Source organism: Talpa europaea (genome assembly GCF_964194135.1).
Source record: "Talpa europaea genome assembly, chromosome: 2".
In the NCBI taxonomy this organism is placed as follows: Eukaryota; Metazoa; Chordata; class Mammalia; order Eulipotyphla; family Talpidae; genus Talpa; species Talpa europaea.
In genome coordinates this window covers 122,193,492-122,209,938 of record NC_140068.1, presented here as the reverse complement: position 1 = coordinate 122,209,938, position 16,447 = coordinate 122,193,492, and the positions used below count along the sequence as shown (strand labels likewise).

At 51.9% G+C, this 16,447-nt stretch overlaps 1 pseudogene across 1 annotated transcript in view; it reads right to left on the bottom strand.

Annotated features, from left to right (window-relative positions):
- LOC311188293 (patr class I histocompatibility antigen, B-2 alpha chain-like) overlaps positions 1–14,087 on the bottom strand; it is a 102,533-nt pseudogene extending 88,446 nt beyond the window's left edge. Inside the window, exons 1-3 of the transcript in view lie at positions 14,049–14,087; positions 13,849–13,990; positions 13,372–13,647 (exon numbers count right to left, since the gene is read on the bottom strand). The product of the transcript in view is annotated as a patr class I histocompatibility antigen, B-2 alpha chain-like (transcript). The remainder of the gene's footprint in view (positions 1–13,371; positions 13,648–13,848; positions 13,991–14,048) is intronic.
- Between the last annotated feature and the right edge of the window lie 2,360 nt (positions 14,088–16,447).

Genomic DNA, 16,447 nt, shown 5'->3' with positions numbered 1-16,447 from the left:
ATCAAAAGATGTAAGTCTTGCTCTGCCAGGCTTCCTGGGAGAGGGGTGCTCCAGGGCAGCTGAGTGAGAGGTGAAGAGCATGAAAGAAGTGGGTAAGAACCCTGCGTCTGAGTGCGGCCTCTCCGTAGCTCTGCTGGGGATCTGATTTGGGGCGACACTGTTTAAGCTCTTTGTACACCTGTGAGTCAGGGTGCTACAGCTCTACTTAAATCTAGGCAGCATCCTGAGATGATTGTGTGGGGGCCTGGTTCGCAGTAAGCCTTCAGTACAGGACTTCTTGCTCTGGCAATTTCCCTCATCCCCAGCCTCAAGGGGAAGCCAGTCAGCGAGGACATCCTCTCCCTTTAGAGCTGCACAGATGAGCTCTGGGTGCTTGGGATTAGGTGACCTCTGAGATGGGAGTCTGTCTTTGCCACCTGCTTGCTGGGTGATCACAGGGAAAATCATGTCCTTCCCAGGTCTCAGTTTCTCACCTGGAAGATAATATTGTTGGGCCAGATCAGTGTCTTCCAGACTGATTTGGTAGCTTTGATCATCTTTTGGTTCACGTTGCTTTCTGCCTCAGGCGAGGCAGTGAGTGGCCATTTGGAAAGATGGCACAGGCCGTGGTATGGATCTGTCACCCTTGTCTCCAGCATCCATCATCCACAGCTGCTCTTTTTCCTTCTCTTACCTTCCTGTCTTCTCTAAGTCACTTTTCTCTTTCTCCCCTTGCCCTTGTTTTTCCCTTTTCACCTGTAGATTCAGGATATTCTGCAGGTGTTGGTGTCTGACCTTAACCGCTCCAATGGGGTAGCGCTGCCCCCATTGGACAGGAGGCCGTTCTGAGACCCCCTCTCTTGCTTGCCCTCTCCCAGCGTGCATGCTGGAGGCTTGTCTGGTTGGGGTACTTGGCCTCTGGCTGATTTTATGTTGCCATCATTAACTCTTGGTGTGTCCATATCTGCAATTTCACCTGCTGGGTTGGTTGTTGTTTTCCTTCCCGCACATCTTTATCATCTTGGAGAAGATACAATACACCAAGAAGCATGGGAGGTCATTTGGGAAGAGCTTCCAGAGCAGGGGTGTGAGAATGGGCCTTCCAAGCCTCCAGGGTGAATGCTCAGGGGACCGTCCTACTGGGAGAGCGTCAATAAACGCCTCCCCCCAAACATAGGCTTGCCCTCTGGGCATATCCCCCAAAGACCAACAGTCCACATAGGAGTTGATTGGGCAACATAATGAATTTAGTTTAGCTTAAGAGTGGGAAATGCAGGCTTAGGAGAAAGGGGGCTTTTGTTATAGGTGCAAAGATTAAGGTGAGTTTTATAGAAGAAGTGCAAAGTACATGAGGTTCACCAGAGATGAGTGACTGGGATATTCTCCCTCACTGTCTTTCAAAAATCAACTGGACACTTACCCATCTCCCATGGGCCTTGGCAGCAGACACTTTGCTAGGCGGCAAGATGGGATGTGGCAACTGAGGGAGGAGTTGGCTCTGAAGGGTCTGGAGGCTGGAGGGGTGGCCTTTCAGACTGATGTGTAGAGGTGGGCAGTATTCATTCCTGTGGAGAGCGGGTGACGTGGGAGTCCCAGGCAGAGGGTGGGTGCAGGAGATGATCAGGATCCGGAGCCCAGAGAGCGCTTGGCAAGAAGGTAAGGTGCCTGGGGTGCCCTGGGCTGGGGGATGACCTCGTCCTGATGTGGGAGGGGACACCGAGTTCTGGGTCTCCAACTGCATTGGGTGGTGTCTCATTGTTTCTTCTGTCTGTCCAGTCCCATCAGAACATGGAGGTGACTGGCTCACTCCAAACGGAGCAGCACACCAAGAGCGAGCTGGCCACGAAACTTGGCCAGCTGCGGGAGAATCTGGCAGAGCTGCAGGAGCTGGTAAGGCCTGCGCCAGCTGGGAAGGGCTCGGAGGCCTCCGGGAGGGAGGTCCTTAGGCCAGGACAGAGGTAGCTCCAACTCAGGGCTGGGGGGCACTGAGGACCCTGCAGTCCTGCCAGGTCCGTGACCACCTGTGCCCTAGGCTCTGACATGAAGTGGTGGGTTCCTCGGGACTGCAGGTCACCTCCCTGCTGGAGGCATGAGCCAGTAGGGGAGAGACGAGGAGATGTGGAGACATCGTGGTTCCAGACTTGGCTCTAGGTCGCGCTTCAGTGAACAGGGCTGAGCCTCAGCATCCTTCACTTCAGAGAGCACTAGAAAGCAGTTCTGCTGCGGTGAAGGAAGGGGCCTGGACTGGTGGCAAAGTCCCACAGTGCCTGCCTCAGGAAGAGGGGCCTGTGCCTGTCCCCCGCATCTGTGGGCACAGATTGGGAGGTGCCTCGGTGGCAGGAACCAGCAGCAGCGGTGGTCTCCACTCTGCTGCTCCACCACTAGTCCATTGAGGCAGTTGCTCCTCAGAACTGCCCTTTCCTGCATGCTTCCTGGGTTATGGCAGGACCAATCAGGTGCAAGCTATGAGCTGATTGGTGCTAAGTGGCCCAGTCAGCCAAGGATGAAAAATGGTCCAGGGCCTCCCTGGTGGCCTAGGGGTTAAGTCTTGGCACCATCACCACTACTGCCTGAGTTTGATCCCTGGCCGGGAGCTGACCCACAGGGCGCAGCAGACCTCTCCTGCCTTGCCAGCTGCTCCCCTCAGCAGTGTGTTTCAGTCAGTCTGCCTGTTCTGCTCACTCTACACCTCTGGCCAATACCCCAATTCTTCTGCACAAAAAAAGAAAAATGGTCCAAACAGACTTGAGGTTGGGACACCCTGAAGAGTGATATAAGCCAGGGTTAGAGGGAGCTGAGGGGCTCTGTTCCAACCTCCAAAGAAAGAAGGGGAAGACTCTGTTCCTGGCCTCTCAAGAAAGGAGGACCAGAAGCTGAAAGAAGACAAGCAGCATCCAGTAGCCAACCTCTGCGGGAGGAAGAGAGGATGAAGACCTCTGTCAGAGACTGGGCCTCCAGTCCTGCGTCTGACATCACCTGAAAGGACCACCAAAGGTTCCGGGCCTCATGTCTGAAAGAGCTGTTTGTTGTTGTTGTTGTCCAGCAACTCACAAAGAGCTATTAACTCTTGGTGTCTCTGATACCGGCTGGGATACCAACTGAAAAGGGTATTCACAAGGCATGAGGATGGGATGCCAGGATAGGCCACAGTGTTACCCACCTGCCCGGGCTCTAAGACAAGAGGGCTGCCAAAAAGCCCCAAAGCCAAAACCAAGGGCTGGAGCAATCCAGTACCCATACGAGAGGGCCCTACAGGCTGCAGCCGATGGAAGGATAGTGCCCAGTAGGGGACTCATCATGTGGTTCTCAACCATGTGCACAATTGCAAGAGACTTCAGGCTCTGGAAACAACCAACTTGGGGGCCTCCCCTGGTGGCGCAGTGGTTGAGTGTTGGGCTGCATAGCTGTTTGAAGCCTCTGCTGCCCGCAGACTCTGCAGCGCCGTTTGATCCCTGGCCACCGACGAGGGTCCCACATGGCGTGACAGTCCTCTCCTGCTGCCTGCTGCTCCCCTCAGCAGTGTACTTCGGTTTTTCTGCATGTTCTGCTCCCTGCTCTGGCTCTGGTGAATTCTCTCAACCTCCTGCACTTCTGACTGTACCCAGTGCTTGTATAAATAAAATTAAAAAAAAAAAAATGAAGAAGTTCTGTTTGCAGAACTTCTAACCTCCTGGAACCCCCTGTGCAGAGTAAGCAGGTGCTCTCAGAGACTCCAGCTCCCTTTAGGGCGGCAGGTGCCAGCACACCAGCAGAGGACCTTACACTACTTCAAAGGAAACCGGCACCCCCCTGATCACTGCAGCACTATTTACAGTAGCCAAGCTGTAGAAGGGATGGTACATAGATAATAGGATACTACTCATCAAGAAACATAAACTCATGCCATCTGGGGCAACATGGATGGAGCTAATGGAAATAAGCCCAAAGGAGAAAGACAAATACGTCACTTAGATATAGAAAAATTAAACAAAGGGCTAGTTTAAGCTATCCTTTGAGTCTCCCCGGTGGTGCCTGACTACTGGCTGGGGCTGCAGACCAGCCCAGACTTTCTGGCCTGGCAGCGCTGGATGGTGGACTGACCCTCTCTAGTTTGACATCAAACTCATTTGACGACAAAGCCTGACTCCAGCTGACTGAATCCCCCATTGTGTCTTGTTTCACCTGCACCACCGCTGGGTCCCCAGCCTCTGCTGTTTGCTGGGTCTGAGATGGATCTTGTACTTGATGCTGCTCGTAATTTTTTGTTTGTTTGTTTTTAAGATTCATTTTTTATTTATTTATGCATACAAGAACTGGGGTATAGGCCAGAGGGGCAGAGGGTGAGAGGATTCACCAGACACAGAGTAGGGAGCAGAATAGGCTGATCCACTGAAATCCACTGCTGAGGGGAGGGGTGGGTGAGACAGGAGAGGTCTGCTGCCCCCTGTATGTTGCTCCCTAGCCAGGGATCAAACTCAGGTCTAAGCAGTGATAGCACTCAGACTTAAACCTTATGCCACCAGGGAGGCCCTCTTTTATATATTTTTTACATCTTTTGATATTATTTAAAATAATAGACGTGCTCCTACTGCTCTACTTTCATAATAAACACGCTCCTTCCTCCCAGCCCTTGGCTCAGGTCGGGTTTACACGTGTCTTTGTCACCTTTACTCAGTGTCCATCTCTCATGACAGAGCAAGCTCCACGTCTCCGGGGTCCTCTCTCTGCTCCCCATTGTATCTGCAGGGGAGGCTGCTTGGGGAGGCAGGAGCCAGCCAGGGAGAGGGATGCTGGCAAGTGAAGAGGAGGCAAAGGCAGAGAACACTTGGGAGATGCTCCCTGGTTCCCTGAGAAAAGCATTTCTCAAAGTGTGGTTGTGGAATCCTTGAAGTCACCCAGAGCCTGTCACAGGAACCACGAGGTCAAAACTATTTTCAAAACGTCACTTAGACACCATTGGCTTTTTCACTACTTCGCCATCTGCTGAGGTAAAACTTACTAAAAATGGAGCTTAAATTACTAACTGCAGTTATTCTTCACAACTACCTACCACAGAAACACAGCTCCAAGCCAGTTTCACTTCAAAGTGTTTTGGCTGAAGCATTAAAAATTATCTTCATTATTCTGTCATCCTCAAATCCACATTTTACAGCACCTGATGCGATGACACGCAAGTGCACACACAACACTCCTGCTGCGTCCCCAACTACCATGTGCCAAGGAAAACATTTGCATGAGATGAATTAGACTGAGAACTGGGGAGGAGTCACAAGTGTCCAGGGCCCAGCACAGGTGGTGGAGACAGAAGGGAGGCCCCCTGTGCTGGGCCCTGGACACTTGTGACTCCTCCCCAGTTCTCAGTCCCCAGTGCCTGGAGGTTCCCAGAGAACCAGTCAGCATCACTGCCTGTCCAGGTAAGTCTCCACCCACCAGCCTAGGGTCAGAAGCTCCCCAGACCCCAGCAGTGCTGATCATGGGGCCCCCAACCCTGCTCCTGCTGCTTCTCTCCAGGGCTCTGGCCCAGACAGACACCTGGGCTGGTGAGAGCAGGGTGGAGGGAAAAGGCTTCTGCAAAGGAAGCTGCTGCCTTAGGCCCCTCTGTCACCCCCGTGGCCCCCTCAGTCCTGGTCCCTTTCTGTCCCCCCACCCTGCCTCCTCCTTTTGTCCCCTGAGTCTTGCCCCCTCTGGACCCGCTGCCCATGTTCAGTCTCTGGAGCTCCCTCCCTCCTGGACACTTTCTCCCCTGCCCCATCTCCCTGGGACTCAGGACCTGCCCTGGGAGGAGGGTCCGCCAGGCTTCACCCCTCCCCGCCCCCAGGGTCCCCTTCTCTGAGGGTGTTAGAAATGGTGATGTCCCGCCCGGCCTCGGGGAGCCCCGGTGCATCGCGGGGGGCTACGTGGACGACCCGCAGTTCGGGGGCTCGGCAGCGACTCCCCGGGCCAGAGCGCGGAGCCGCGGGCCCCTGGGCGGGCGGGCGGGGCGGGAGGGTCGGGCGAGGAGACGCGGCTCCGCAGACACTCGGCGCGGAGGCTCCAAGCGCTCCTGGAGGCCCCGCGCGGCCGCCGCAGCCAGAACCGGGCTGGGAGCAGCGCTGGCCGGGGCGGGTCACCGCTCCCGCCCCACCCCCCGCCCCGAGTCTCGGGGCCCCGTGACCCCCGAGGCCGTGGCCCCTGCCAGGCCCCTTGACCAGGGAGGAGCCCGCGGGACTTTCACCCTTTAGGTTTCTTTTAAGTTTGGGATTATTCAGGGCGGGAGATCGGGTGCGGGCGGGAGACCACGGGGTGACTGCAGGGCGGGCTCAGGGTCTCCCACGATCCAGAGGACTCTGGGCTGCGCCGCGGGGCCCGACGGCGCCTCCCCCGCGGGCACGACCAGCTCCCCACGACGGCGCCGGGGACGCGCCCTGGGCGGGGACCTGCGCGCCTGGACCCGGCGGGCCCGCGGCTCAGCTCCCCGGCGCGAGGGGGAGGGGGAAGGTCGGGCAGAGCAGGACGGGAGCAGCCTGGGGGGCGGTTGCGTGGAGGGGCCCCCAGACTCCTGGGGATGGGGAAGGAGGCGCCGCAGCTCAGAGGTGAGAGGGCTGCGGGGCCTTTGATCTCCCTGAGGCGCGCACCCCGCAGGGAAATGGAATCATGGTGAGGAAGCGCCCCCTTCTGGCCAGAGAGGGAGCTGTCGGCCTCGTTTTCCAGCTCTGGGATGGAGACTGGCCCAGAGGCTCCTACTTTTTCTGAAGGACAATTAAGGAATCCAGTTCCTCCTGAGAAAGAGGGGAGACCACCCCTGAAATCACCCTACACAGGATCCTTTTGACCGGCAGCCATCTTCGGAACAATGAATTTCTCTCTCGAGATCTTGTTTTTTGGTGAGAGAGCATTTTTGGAGATCTCACTCCTGCCTGTCTGTGTCATCACCCTCCACCCAAGTCAGCAACAAAATGCTCAGAGACCTGCATCCCACCCTGGGCTCTCACCTGCTATCCCGGACTCCCAGACCAGGCTGTTTTTGGGGGTTTGTGCTCCTCCCTCCAAGCATAGTGTTCTGTCCACTGGAGTATGGTCACATGAGGCTGCTTCAGTGTCCATGGAGGAAACACAAAGCATGAAATGTCTGATTCTTCCTACTCAGGCCCCCAATCGCCCTATGTGACCCATCACCCCATCTCTGAGCATGAGGTTACCCTGAGGTGCTGACCCTGGGCTTCTACCCTGCGGACATCACCCTGACCTGGCAGCAAGATGGGGAGAACATGACTCCAGGAAATGGAGCTGGTGAACACCAGGCTGGGGGTGGCGGGGTATGGAAATTACCAGAAGTGGGCAGCTGTGGAGGTGTCTTCTGGAGAGGAGAAGAGATATACATGCCATGTGCAGCATGAGGGGCTGATAGCACCCCGAGTCCTGAGATGGGGTAAGGAGGGGGATATGGGCACCCGGCTGACTCAGGGGCATCAGAAGCCCTTCTGGAGACCTTCAGAGGATCACACTGAGGCCTCAGGTTCAGGGTCTGACCTTCTCTTCCATTCCAGTTCCCCCTCCTCAGTTCTCCATCCTTGCTGTCGTCCTCATTTCCAGCTTGGTTCTCTTTGGAGGTGTGCTCACTGGACACAAGGTGGCTTCATGTGAGGGGCTAGAAGAAGTGCTCAGGTAGGGAAGGGAGTGGGGGATCTTGTCCACTGGGGGCTTTCATGTCCCAGGGAGAACTTCCTACCCTGTTAATGGGCAGTACCATCCACACGTGTGTGGCCCAAAGGGCATCTGGTCCAGTTCCCTCTCACCTCCGTTCTTCATTTTTCCCAGTCCAAACCTGGGTCTTTACTCACAGTTCTGGAAACTTCCCTGTGGTGCAGGATTAGAAGATTCCTTTAGGCTTCTGACCTGATTCCTCCCTGGTCTCACATGATGCTTCTTCCCACAGGAGGACAAGGAGGAAGCTACACTCAGGCTGCAAGTAAGTGTGGTCAAGGGTTGGATCCCTGAGCCCCTGGGAACAGTGTAGATGGAGTCCATGTAGGAGTCACTCTCATCTGTTCCTCCTGTGGTCTCATCTCTGACCAAGTTTTGTTGTGTTCTCCCCCAGCAGCCACAGTCCCAGTGCTCTGAAATTTATCTCAGCCCCTAAAAGGTGAGACCCTCGAAGACTGCTGGAGGGGTTGGGGTTTGTGGCAGAGAGGCTGGGACAAGATTTTGGGGATGCTTTCAGGAGGACATCTTGAGAATGCAGTGGACCATTGATATTGTTAACACTGAGGTAATTCACCTGAATTTCTTCCTCATTATTTTCTTTTGGGGTATTAGACAGCCTTGTGTGGGCCTGAGTGTTACAGGATTTATTTTTGCCCACATTTTGTGGCTTTATGATCCCCTGGTTTAAACCACTTCACACCTTTGAGAACGGCCCATATCCAAAAGACCAGAAACAACAAGTGCTGGCAAGGATGTGGAGAAAAGGGGACAGTCCTGCATTGTTTTTGGATATAGACTGAGCCAGCCCTTCTGGAAACAGTACTGAGGTTTCTTAAAGAGTAAGTGTGGTTCTGTCATTGGACCCAGCAATTCTACACTGAGGATCTCCTCAGAGAGGATAAATACTCTCCTGTGAAGGAATCTGCACTCCCGTCACGCCACCAGTGCAGCAGTATTTACAGTAGCCAAGCTATGGTAACCACCTAAACGCCTCCAAACAGGTGACAAATCAAGAATTTGGGATTATATGTATACATATATGTACATATACAGGTGACTCCAAAGGACATGAACGTTGGGGTTTGGGGGAGGGAGCTGTCAGGGGTGAAGATGCCACCACATACTAGTAGGGGCCAGGGTGGGGGGAGGGGAGTCCTGCCCAGCTCTCTACACCTCAAGCCAACTATGAGATACTTCTCAACCTCCTCCACTTCCTCAGGTCCTGTGCTTTTTCAGTCCTGCTCAGAAGCTGCTTCTCCATGGAACTGCATTTATAGAGGTGTTGTTCTGACACTCTCTACTCTGTGTGCAATTTGAATTAATTTATTCTGGAGCTTGATGTTATTTGATTTCCCATCATCTTATGTTGTGTATCCTGTCATTCCTGTTACACACACACACACACACACACACACACACACACTCACTCCCCTCTCCTTGAGAACCACACCCTCACTCAGCACTGGGGCTACTCTGACCCTCTGTCTCTGGTTCCCTCAGAGTCGCCCTCTCTGCAGTGTCTCTACTCAGCAGTTTCTGAGCAGCCCCAGGAGTCCCTGCACCTCCTGCCTCTGACCTTATGGGAAACCAGCCTCTCAGCCTGCATGACAGTGAGGAGGCGAAGGCAAAGTCCTGAGGTCAGTGACTGATGGAGGAGACAGTTTACTTTTTTTTCTTTTTACCTTCATTGTATTATTCAACTGAGGTTAGCATTGGTTTACAACACTGCATGTGTTCAGAGGCAAGGGTCACACCTCTTCAGATGTTTGTTACATCACACCCACCCTAACGGCACCCACAGTCTTAACCATAGTCCATTGGACCCTCTTCCTACTTTGTTTCCTACTCTTACCCCCAGCCCATAGCTTCCATTCTGCAGTCATATATATAGAGTATGTTTTGGTTTAGTTTCATCTGTCCCTGCTTTGTTTCTTTATATTACAAATATGAAATCATCCAGTATTTAACTTTCCCCTTCAAACTTATTTCACTTAGTATCATCCCATCCATATCTATCCATGTTGTTGCAAATATAATATTTCATCTTTTTCACGGCCGAGTAGTATTCCATTGTGTATATAGCTTGTATTCTTTATCCCTTCACCTACCGCTGGGCACGTAGGTTGTCTTCATTGCTTGGTTATGGTAGACAGTGCTGCAGTGACCATAGGAGGTGCATATTCCTTGGAATTAGTGTTTTTACCTTCTTTGGGTAAATACCAAGGAATGGGATGCCTGACCATGTGACAGGTCTATTTTGAGGAACCTTCATTTTTTTTTTTTTTTCTATAGGGGCAGGACCAATCTGCTATCCATTGAAAAGAGAGGTTCCAGGTTACCGCCCCGCCCAAGGAAAGGTGGATCTGAGCAGTGATGAGAAGCTAAGGAAGAGGAGGAAGATGTGGAGTAAGATGATGAAAGGAGACTGGAGGGGGAGCATGGAGCAAAGAGACATGTTAAGAAGAAACCACACTTGCTTCTCACTTGGACTTGTGCCAGGGAGTTGGGGACATGGAAAGAGACATGTGAAAGAGACAAAAATGTGAATGAGAGACCCATCAGGAGGCTGACAATGGCAGCTTTTATCTTGATGTGGATTTTGATTTTGTTCTTGTCCTTCCAGACTCACCTGGCCCTTCCTGCCCCTTTCCCATGGGTCTCTACCAGTAGGTGCCTTAGCCTTGTGGCAGGCGTTCAGGCCCCAATGGGCCTGCTTTGGGCCAAGCCTGTTTGGCTGGGCATTTACCCATGAGGGGGACGGGTAACTTTGAGTGCTTCACTTGGGAACTATTCTAACTATATTCTTTCTCTTCTCTATCTCTATTGCACACTGATTTTTTATTTTATACTAATTGTATTAAAGTGCTTTTCTATTGACGATCTTACACTTTAGAGTAGTTTTGTCTTTATGCAGCTGATGGCAGATCCCATGTAGAATGTGCAGTTTTGAGGGCCCAGGGAACCCCTCATTCTGCCCACTAACAAGACGAGACATCATTCCCACCCACCATGTGCCAGAGTTCCTTTTCCTCCACACCCTTCAATGGGCCATTCTCACAGTGTGAGGTGGTAACTCATTATGGTTTCAATTGGCATTTTCCTGACAGCACATGACCAGCATTTATCCATGTACCTATTGGCCACGTGTGTGTCTTCTTTAGAAAAAGTATCTATTTAGCTCCTCTGCCCCTGTTTTGACTTGTTTTCTTGTTTTGGAGTTCTTCGTAGATTTTGGATATTAACTCCTTGTTGGATTGATGATGTGCAAATAGTTTCTCCGATTTGATATTGTCTTTTCATTTTAACGATAGTTTCCTTCACTATGTAGAAGCTTTTTTCTGATGTGATTCCATTGGTTTCTTTTTGCTTTTGCTTCCTTGGAGCACAGAATGCATTATGGGCAGTGAAAATACTCTGTATGATATTCTCATGATGGACACAGGTCATTATACATTTGTCCAACACCCCAAGAATGGACAATACCAGAGTGAACCCTGAGAGAAACCATGACTTTGTGACTGTGACATGCAGGTCCATCACTTGTAGTTGACGTGTCAGTCTGGTCTTCACACATGATTTGGACATGATGTGTGAAGAGTTTTATAAGTTGAGGAATGAAGTGTAATTTACTTTAGAAAGCATATTTCATGCTCATACAAGAACATTTAAATAACACTCAAGGATACTCATCAGTCATTCCCCTCCACCCCCAACACCCCAGTCAGCCAATGTCTGCTCAAAACCAGTTAGCAATTTATCTTTTATCTTCTAATACATATATATTGGAGATATATATATCTCCATGCTCCTGTCTGGGCGATAGTGTTTGTTTTCCCATCAGTAAAGGAGTTCAGGTCACAGATGCGGGGAAACATTTGCAAATCACGAATCTGATAAAGGACTGTATCTACAAATAATGCCTAAAACTCAATGATCAGAAAGAAATAACCCAATTTTAATAAGGACAAAAATAGTGTAATAAATGAATGGCAACTCATTTGTAAAAATGTACAAAACTTCCACACAAACAGCAACTTTAGTCATAGAAAAGTAAAAATATGAACAAATGTTCAATATCACAGTTAAGAACAACAGTGACACCATCACCCTGCTGCCCAGGGTGTGCACAACAGGAGCCTCATCAGGTTCATTGTAAAAGATCCTTAGGGGCTGAGAGACACATCAGAGCCCTGGGCACTGTTGCTGCCTGGTTGAGAACAAAACAGAGTCTGGTCAGAGATGAGACCACAGGAGGGAGTGATAATGGTGACTCCCCCATGGAGTCCATTTACACTGTCCCCAGGGGCTCAGGGATCAAACCACTGATCCACACTTACCTGCAGCCTGAGTGTAGCTTCCTCCTTGTCCTCCTGTGGGAAGAAACATCATGTGAGACCAGGGAGCAGTCAGGTCAGAAGACCTAAAGGAATCTTTTAATCCTGCAGAACAGGGAAGTTTCCAGAACTGTGAATAAAGACCCAGGTCAGGACTGGGAAAAAATGAAGAAAGGAGGTGAGGGGGACCAAATGCCCTCTGGGTACCATACATATGTGAGGATGGTAATTCCCATTAACCAGGTAGGGCAAGTTCTCCCTGGGACTTGAAAGCCCCCAGTGGAGAAGACGCCCCCAGTCCCTTCCCTACCTGAGCCTTTCTTCCTCCACATCACAGCTGCAGCCACCGCAGTTCCAGTGAGCAGAGCTCCAAGGAGAACCAGGCCAGCAATGATGCCCGCAGTGGGGATGGAGGACTGAGGAGGCACTGGAAGGGAAGGGAAGATCATACCCTGAGCCCCAGACCTTATCCAGACCCTCTGAAGGGCTCCAGAAGGGCACCTGAAGGCCCTGAGAATGGCCTCTGTGCCCACATCCTTCTCCTTACCCCATCTCAGGACTTGGGGCTCCAGCAGACCTTCATGCTGCACATGGCATATGTATCTCTGCTCCTCTCCAGAAGGCACCACCACCGCCGCCCACATCTGGAAGGTTCCATCTCCCCCAGGCCTGGTCTCCACCAGCTCCATCTCCTGGGTCAGGTCCTCCCCATCTCACTGCCAAGCTAGGGTGATGTCCGCAGGGTAGAAGCCCAGGGCCCAGCACCTCAGGGTGACCTCATGCTCAGAGGTGGGGTGGTGGGTCATGTGTGTCTTTGGGGGATCTGAGGTGGTAAATCAGAAAATTCACTTTGTGTTTCCTCCATGGACACTGAAGAATCCTCATGAGACCATCCTCACAATGGACAAGACAACTGGTGTGGCAGGAAGAAGCATAAAATGTAAAAAACAGGATAATCTGGGGAAATCTGTGAGATTCTCCTATTATTAGAAAGTTCTAGAATGAGGAATTAAACCCAGGGTAGGATGAAACAGATGGAGAAGAACAAAGACTTTTTACTCCTGACCTGGGTGGAAGGTGAATGACACAGAAAAGCAGGAATCACATAAATGAAAATGTTCTCAGACCAGAAACAAGACTGAGAGAGAAACCCGTGGTTCTCAAACAGGCCCCTGGTCAAAAGGACCCGGTGACATGTGATGTCAGGGACTGTCTGTCTTTCTCAGGAGAGACTGGATCCCTTCACTGTCCTTCAGGAGAAGCCGGAGTCTGTGGGAGTCTCTCTAGTGCAGAACATGAAACCCAGGGGAGTCCCCCTCTCGGGACTAGAGAGAGGACTCATTTCCCGCAGTGACTCCAGGCAGGGGGGGACCGGGAGCCTCCAGGCCCCTCTTACCCGTGCGCTGCAGAGTCTCCTTCCCGTACTCCAGGAATCTGTGCAGCCACCTCAAGCACCTGCCCTTCACATAGTTCCTGATGTGATTTGCCATGCCCTGGGCCTCCCACTGGCTCCGGGTGGTCTGAGCTGCCATGTCCACTGCGGTCCAGGAGCTCAGGTCCTCGTTCAGGGCGATATAATCAGCACCGTCATAGGCGAACTGCTCATACACACGGAGGAGGCAGCCGTCGGGCCCCACCTCGCAGCCAAACATATCCTGGAAGGTGTGAGACCCTGTCCCCGCCCGTGTCACCCCATGGTCACCCCGCCCGCACCCCCCTCCCGCCGGGAATAAACTAAACAGAATGAAATGGGATGAAAGTCCTGCTGGCTGTTCCCAGGCAGGTTGCAGAGAAGCCTGGAGGGGGAGACCCCGAGCGACCCCCGTCCGTGGGGATGGGGGTGCTGACCGGGCCCGGACCTGCGCCAGCTCACCGGTCTCGCTCTGGTTGTAGAGGCCGCGCAGGGAGTCCAGCTGCACGCGGTACCACAGTGTGCGCTCCCTTGCGATCTGTGTCTCCCAGTCCCACTCCTCCTGCTCCACCTGCTCCGCCCAGTGCGCCCGGGGCTCCACTCTCTGGTCGGGGGGAGTCGCTGTCCAACCGCCCGAACAGCATGTCATCCACGTAGCCCACCGAGATGAAGCGGGGCTCCCCGAGGCCGGGCCGGGACATAGCGGTGTGGAAAACCCTCATGGAGTGGGGGCCTGGGGGCGGGAGGGGAGACCCAGGCTATTCTCCCTTTCCAGGGCTCGAGTCCCAGGGGGCGCCCACGAGACAGAAAGTGGGTGAAAGACGAGTGAGACCGAAAAGCGGCTGCGGGATGAAAATGGCCGGGACTCGGGGGGCCAGAGGAGGCTGGGGTCTCGGGGGGACAGAAAGGGGCCAGGACGGGGCGGGGCCGAGGTGGGGGGACAACTAGGGCTGCGGCGAGGTCGCGCCTTTCCCACGCCCGCCTGCGCCCTCGCTCCCGCCTCTGGGAGCGCCCTGTCCCCTCCCGACCCGCACTCACCCGCCCGGGTCTCCCTCGGGGCCGCGGCCCCCGCGAGCAGGAGCAGGAGGGCTGCGCCCCCCATCTCCCAGGACGCGCCCCCACCCGGGCTGGGGAGATGGAGTCCCGGCGGGCGGGCGAGGGCTTTGGAACGGGAGCCGCGGGGCTGCTGATTGGCTGCTCTGGAGACCTCCAGGCAATGGGGAGTGAGCCCTGGGGTGACGCACCAGTATCCAGGAAGGAGGACCCGACAAGAGCTGTGAGAAGTGAAACTGGGGAGGTGAGGAAGCCCCAACAGTCACCTTCCCGCCCCAGACAGCGCCCTGGGAACTGAGACCTTGGGAGCCACACCTGAGACCCTCCTCTCCTGCACCAAGACCTTTGTCACACGGTCTTCCTGAGTCCAGGCCCAGGAATTGGGTCAGCGATTCTCAAACATTTTTCTTTCAGGATGTCTCTACAGTCTCACAATTTATTACGGATCCCATGTATAATTTTTTAGGTGGGTTATAGCTTTAAATATTTACTAGAATAAAACCTTTCAAAATGATGTTATTACTTCTTTACTTTAGAATATTAATAACCAATGTATGCTAACAAAGCATTTTTAAGAAAATAACTTTCTGCAAATGTAAGGATAATTGCACAATTGTATGAATTTTTTTTTTAAAAGTTACCTATTGTTTCACTACACTTTATATATAGTGTTAATTACACTGGGATCAAGTTATCAAAAATCATGTGTTTTACTTTTTACCACAGATCCCAAATGAAAAATTAGTCCATACTGTAAGTTGTCAAGTTTATAGTGATAGGACTCAATTTTCCATAATTTTGGTTTTCTCTGGGAGTTTACATTTTATTAAGGCAACAAGTGCCCTCAGTTAATTTTTATTTATTTATTTTTTAAAAAATTTATTTATTTATACAAGCATTGGGTACAGTCAGAAGCATGGGAGGGTGAGAGAATTCACCAGAGCCAGAGCGGGGAGCAGAGCAGGCAGAAGGACCGAAGTACACTGCTGAGGGGAGCAGCGGGCAGCAGGACAGGTCTGCGCGCCATGTGGGACCCTCCTCCGGTGGCCAGGGAGCAGCCGGGGATCGAATCAGCGCCCTAGCCCTGCAGAGGCTGCGAGCAGCTTCACAACCCAGCACTCAACCACTGCGCCACTGGGGAGGCCCTCAGTTGATTTTTATTTTTATTTTATTTTTTTATATAGGCATGTTTTATTTATTTGTTTGTTTGTTTGTTTGTTTTGTTTTTTGTTTATACATGCACTCGTACAGTCAGAAGCACTGGAAGATGAGAGAATTCACCAGAGCCAGAGCGAGGAGCAGAGCAGGCAGAAGGACCCAAGTACACTGCTGAGGGGAGCAGTGGGCAGCATTTTTATTTTTATTTATTTTTTTTGTATTATCTTTTATTTTTACATATGTAGCTGCTTTTTTTTTTATAATAAATTTTATAGTTATATTCCCCATACAATTGTAGCCCCCCCATTCTGACCCCAATCCCTCCCCTCCCGCCCCCGCCCCCTAAAAGTGTCTCTGGTTCATAGTTTTTTGTTGATTTTGATTTTCACTTTCTTATAGTTATTCATTTTCCTGGTCCCTTATTTAAGTTTTCTAGATTCCTGCTATGAGTGAGACCATCCGGTAGTTTTCTTTTTCTTTCTGGCTTATTTCGCTGAGCATGATCCCTTCCAGCGCCATCCATGTTGCTGCAAATTGCATGTGTTTATCTTTTATGAATGCTGAGTAATATTCCATGGTATATATGTACCACATCTTCTTGATCCAGTCATCTATTTTTGGGCATTTGGGCTGTTTCCAAAGCTTAGCTATTGTAAACAGTGCTGCTATAAACTTAGGGGTGCAGGTGCTTTTTGGAATTGATGTTTCTGTGTCCTTTGGGTAAATACCTAGGAGTGGAATTGCTGGATCCTAGGGAAGCTCTATGTTTAGTAGGTCCAGAAATCTCCACACAGCTTTCCACAGTGGTTGGACCAGTTTGCACTCCCACCAACAGTGCAGAAGAGTTCCT